We start from the raw sequence: 5,857 nt of genomic DNA on the forward strand, positions 1-5,857 counted from the left end.
ACACTGCTTCCTCCCTTTACTTAAAAGAGACACGCACTCACACACACATGTGCATTTTACAGTTATAATCCTAGTGTGTCTTTTCAGTTTTCCTCTGGGCACAAATACCAGTTCTAATGGACACCATTAATCATAATTAATCATAGGATTAACAATAATCCATTCTGGATTAGTTGATTTATTTCATAGACTTAAATTTAAACCATTTTTCTTGACTTCAGGGGTAAACAGTTTCTTAGGATCCTGTGAGAGCAGGGATAATAGAGCAGAAAAATGTTCTGAAAGACATATTAGTGAAAATATTGCTGTGTGGAATATCTGAGATTTTCCTTCCTATGTTCTTCTCTAGGGCTTTTATGGTATTACGAGTTATATTTAAGTCTTTTGTCCATCTTGGGTTTTGTGTGTGTGTGTGTGTGTGTGTGTGTGTGTGTGTGTGGTGTAAGTTGGTAGGCGAGTTCCATTTTTTTGCACATAGTTGTTCAGATCTCCCAACACCATTTGTTGAAGAGGATATTTTTACTCCATTTTATGCTTCTGACCCCTTTGTCAAGTGGGGAAATCTTACACACCATTAATGGTTGTGAGTGGGGCAAATGGCTAAAGTACAGGCTCACTGTAAGTATAAAAGAAGATCTAATGAAAACTTTTACATTCCAATAAGAAAGAAAATGTATTAGGAATAAGAGGAATGTAAGAATGATTACACGTGAAATATTTTAGGTCAGTATCTCCACTTTATTGTTATATATTTCCCCAAATAAATATCATTTGTCTTATTTCATCAAACATATAAATTAATTAATATTTATATCTACAAATCAGAGGTTAAATATACCAGTACAAAAGTGCAATATAATTTGAAAATTATAATAAATCTGAGATTAATTCAATCATAAATAAATTCTAACCAGGTGTTTTATTTTTGCATAAATTAATTCAAAAAATAAATAACAGTAGCAAGCTAAAGGCCTGTGGTACACTGATTAACAATCTAGAGGATTTTTTCTACATTTCATATTTAGAAGAAAGATGCAAAAATATTAACTTTACACTATGGAGATTAAAATATAATTTTAACAGTGGTTAGAACAAAGAAATGTTCAAACTATATTTACCATATTATTGATTCATGGTCAAAGAATTAGCCTCAGTCTACTAGGGAAAGATTTTGAAATGGAAGGCTGAGACTTAAGTATAAGACGTCGGATGAACTTACTGTGTTCCAAAATTTTGAGTTTATTATACACCTTATTCACGAAGCACTATGATCGAGAGAGGATCATTTACCCAATAGAGTGAGGTGAAATGTACAAAGAGCAGCATACGGTCTACTGAATAATTAAACACCTTTCAACTTCACTTGGCTTTTGTAGAGCCGATCTGTGTGGGCTACCTTAATCTGCTACTTTTCTACACGAACAACCAAAAGTCATAGCTCACTCGGCTGTTGGGTTAAAGCTGAAAGGGGCCTCGGGTTGAATGCTCTTCCTCTTTCACGGCTGAAGAACGTTAAGCCTAGAGAAGTAAAATTAAATCGTGTAAGTACGCAGTGCAAGCTAATGAAAGAGCAACAGCGGAAATCCAGTTTCTTAACTTCCAGTCCAGTGCTCTTTCCATGCTACTATCCTGCTTTTCCCAAGCAATTTCTTAAAAAAAATATTAAAATTGGGCAAAAACATTTTCCTTGAATTTTCCAGAATAGTAATTTCTAATGTTTATAGAGCTATTACTTTCTTACTACATTAATCACGCTGAGGCCTTGCCAAACATACAGGTAGCCTGTTTCTCTCTCCCTGTTTGTTTTTCTTTTCTTGGTTTAAAAGTAGCACATTCTGAAATTAATTTGGTTTTGAGGGAGGTTTGAGAACTTTGAAATACTTTCAATGAAAGGTAGACTCTTTTTGGTAGAGATCCAATTTTGTCACTTGAACTCAGTTAAGCTTAACCAAATGTATATAATTGTTGATGGCTTAGTGACATCATGCTGTGAACTCAGCCCCTCAGAGTGTTTCACTTTTCCACTCTGTGTGGGCAGACACAGTTTAAATTGAAACTACATTCATCTATCGGACCAAGCATGGCATCACCAAACAGGGACTTATGGTTCTTTCCTGGTTGGGTTTTTCATTATTTGTATTGTAATTGTAAATGCAGTGTTGATACTGGCATGTTTCCCTCATTTTAATATAACTATACTTTACATAATTTATTTCTGGCTGTCCTCCTGGAAGACTGATAATTCAAGTTTTGAATTACTTTATATTGTCTATGTTTTGATTCATCTTTTTGTGTCTTCCTATAATCATTTTGCCTTTGAAGATACTGTAACTTCAAGAAAAAAGCTAAAATAAACAAAGATATATATATATATATATGTATGCATGTATATATGTATATATACGTATATGTATATATATATATGCATACATACATATATATGCTCAGGGCTAAAAAAGAGGAATCTTAAAAACCTTGATAAAAATAGTTTTGGTTTCTTTGGGGGGGGCAGTTAAAAAGTAATGTATTCACAAGTCTCTTATTGAGCAAGTCCATCCCCTATACTTCCTCTTTCTCGAGCCCTTCTTCATTCAGTGTGGGTGTGTGCTAAGTACGGTTCATGAAGTAGCAGATGAAAGGACAATATTTAGGAAAATAATCCATCAGATGGGCCTTGAGACAGAATTTGGGGAGCTAAGAGTCATGAAACACAAAAAACAGCCCCCAGAACTCCAAGTCTCACTGTTGGCCAAAGCTATTCCTGGCAATTACTACATTGCAGCCACAGAAACACGTAAGCACTTGTTTAAACAAATCTCCCTGTGCCTCCACCTGAGGTGGGTGCTGGGAGGAGACAGTAACTTCATTCCAGATTTTATTGTTCACAGATAAAGCTGTACCAAGCAGCTGCCTTATTCAGACAAAGCAAACTAAATAAATCTAAGTGTTTATCTTCTCTCTCTTTCTCTCTCAGAAAGCACACATTTTGTTTCCTAGATACATTTGTTTAAATGATACCTATCTGTTTATACATTGCTTTGTTTCCTGGTTTTATGTCTTGTTAGTCCTTAGGGAAACATCGTGGATTGTAATGCCTTGTGTATACTTGTGAATGAATCAATAAAAGAAGAACAGAAATATGACATTTTTCTGAAACATTTCTGAGAAATAAATCATCTAGTCCTGGCCCCTAATACCATAGAATGAGGAAATGGGAATCTGGAAAGGCCGCTTATCTTCTAATTAGCAGCAGAAGGGGGTTAGTGTCCATTTCCTTTGATTTCCACTACAGTATGCTTTCCATGGGAAAAAATACAACTGCTGCTAAATCAATAGGATTTTTAAAACTCCTGACTCCAGGATTGAGGAGGTTGTTACTTTATTACCTGAGCCTTTATGACCCTGTAACTTTCTAGACAGAAATACCTCTTTGTGTAAGACCTATGAATAAGTCAGTATCTACCTTAGAATAACATATGTATATAAGGAGTAATAAACTCAAATGTTTATTTCAGCAACATATATAATAATAAAATCTTGGCAAGAACTTAAATGTTTCTGTATGGGGAGTGGTTAAATAAATCTTAATATTTTTATTCTATGAAACACTGTGCAAGTTAAAAAGAATGAGTCAGACATATTTCTAGTAATAGCAACATAATTCTAAGACTGTACAATAAAAATGAAAGTTGTAAAAATACGGTATGTAAACACAAAGATGTGTAAAAAAACAATAGAGTAGTTCTGGCTGTATATGACATTTATGTAAAAGGCATTAATGAAAGGTACAGAATAAACATGTGACAGGTGTCATGGAGTCAGTCACCTGTGGGGATGGCAGGGCTAACAGTTGAAGGTGGCTTTCAAAGGTGGCTTGATTTCATCTCCATGTTTTAAATCTTTAAAAAATAGAATGCATTCATGAATTATTTGTGTAATGTAAAAAAAAGTTTCTTAAAATCACATTATTCAGGCATTGTGGGAAGCATTTCATTGTTTATAGCCCAGCCACCAGCTTTATGAGACTATAGCTTAAAAGAGCTTGAGTTTGAAGATCACAGGGCTCTAAAACGATCAGAAATGGCGTGAAGGTTTTGTGCAACTTTTAGCAGGAATCAGAGTTAGCAAGCCCTCAGCAGTTCTTGCTCTGAAGAAGGAGCTTGCTATCCCAGGTGTGAGCTAGAAGAGACATCTCTATGGTCAAGGCGACATAGAGCAGGTCCTCCCTTCCTCACATGGTATGATTGTGCATGAGCAGTAGCTACAGCATTGGAAAGACAGCGAGGAAGGGCAAAGAAGAAAGACCCCTTTGGTTCCAGAAAACCTAAAAAAGAGAAAGACTTATCAGGCTTTCATAGCCACCCAGGCAAAGCAGGCACTTTTAAAAAGAAGGAGATGAAAAGAAAAGATCTCAGGTTTCGGCAACTGGAATGGTGCCTGCATGATGCCTGGCAGCAACAACGTAACAGGCTGCACCTCAGATGACTAAAAGTGAAACCTTGGGGTTTGGAAGTGCCAGATGAACATTCCTTGGCCTTTGTTGTAGCATCCAAAGAATTAATGGGGAGTAAGTTTAATGGTACAGAGGACCATTGCAAGGCTTTGCCTGAAGATTTTCAGGGGTGTTTTTGTCACAGTGACCTCCTCAACCATGAAAACACTATGTATAGTGAAATCTACATGACCTGGGGATTTCCAAATCCGAAGTCTGTCAGGGAACTCATCCTGAAACATGGGCAAGCCAAGATCAAGAATAAGATCTCTTTGACAGGCAACACAGTGATTGAGGAACATCTGGGAAAGTTTGGTCTCATTAGCTTAAAAGACCTCTTTTGTAAAATTGCCTTCCCAGGGAAGAATTTCCAGGAGATTTCAGGGTTCCTGTGCCCTTTCCATCTCTTAGTGGCCCCCCAAATTGAGTAGGTTTCCTCAATGTGGGCTCACATGGCTATGGAGGTGAACTTATCCATCAGCTCATCCAGCAGCTGAACTTAACCCAAAATATCTGACAGTGCAAGGCATTGGAAGCATGTGGTTGTTTTTCTTTTTAATTATCCAGTATTTTCAAAGAAGATTATTCACTGCTATATCTTTAGAAACTTGAGAGAAAGGGTCATGGAAAAGATGATGATATTCCTGGCAGGCACTTCTCATCACAGCCCAATTCCAAAGGAACAGTCCAGTGGGTTTTGTACATTGGCCACTGCTGTCATCTCTGAAATCAGCATAGGACTTGTGACATGGAAGAGGGGTCCTCCTTGGTCACATCTTCTATCCAGGGGTTTAACATTGATGAACAGATATCCAAACCCAGTCATGAACACAAGACAAAGCCCAGAAGCATACTTGAAGCTGGGGGTTACTAAGGCCTTGTTTTGGAAAGAACTTGAAATACAAGAGCACAGAAACAAAAACAAAACAAAACAAAAGCACATTATCCAATAAAAGCTAAATGTGTCTCTATTTTGACATTACCTTACATAAAAAGGGCTGGGAGAGACTATGCAGATGTGCAAGAGAAGGTTGTCCTTCTAGGCCAGCTCCTATTCTATACAGAGGATATGAGTAAGTGATCGATATTCAATTATAGGAAAAAAGAAAAATTGTACAGAACAATGGGGCAGTAATGGAAGAAAACAGTAAAATTGATCATGTTTTTTATCAACAAAGTTAATTTAGTTAATAAGAAACTGGTTCTCCTCAAGTCCAGGTAAGTGATCTTAAATATACACTATATGACATTCTCTGAATAAAATTATAATTTTCAGGCTTTGGCTATTCTAAAGTATTTTATCTTTTGTTTTTATCATGTATGTTTAGACATAAGTGGAAATCAGAAGACATGAGTAGGAAACAG

At 36.4% G+C, this 5,857-nt stretch overlaps 1 pseudogene; it reads left to right on the forward strand.

Moving 5' to 3' along the window:
* The first annotated feature begins 2,703 nt into the window (after positions 1 to 2,703).
* On the forward strand, positions 2,704 to 5,009 carry LOC123821849 (annotated as a pseudogene).
* The last annotated feature ends 848 nt before the right edge of the window (positions 5,010 to 5,857 follow it).

Source organism: Phyllostomus hastatus, unplaced genomic scaffold (genome assembly GCF_019186645.2).
Source record: "Phyllostomus hastatus isolate PE091 unplaced genomic scaffold, TTU_PhHast_1.1 phas_contig_40, whole genome shotgun sequence".
Lineage (NCBI taxonomy): Eukaryota > Metazoa > Chordata > Mammalia > Chiroptera > Phyllostomidae > Phyllostomus > Phyllostomus hastatus.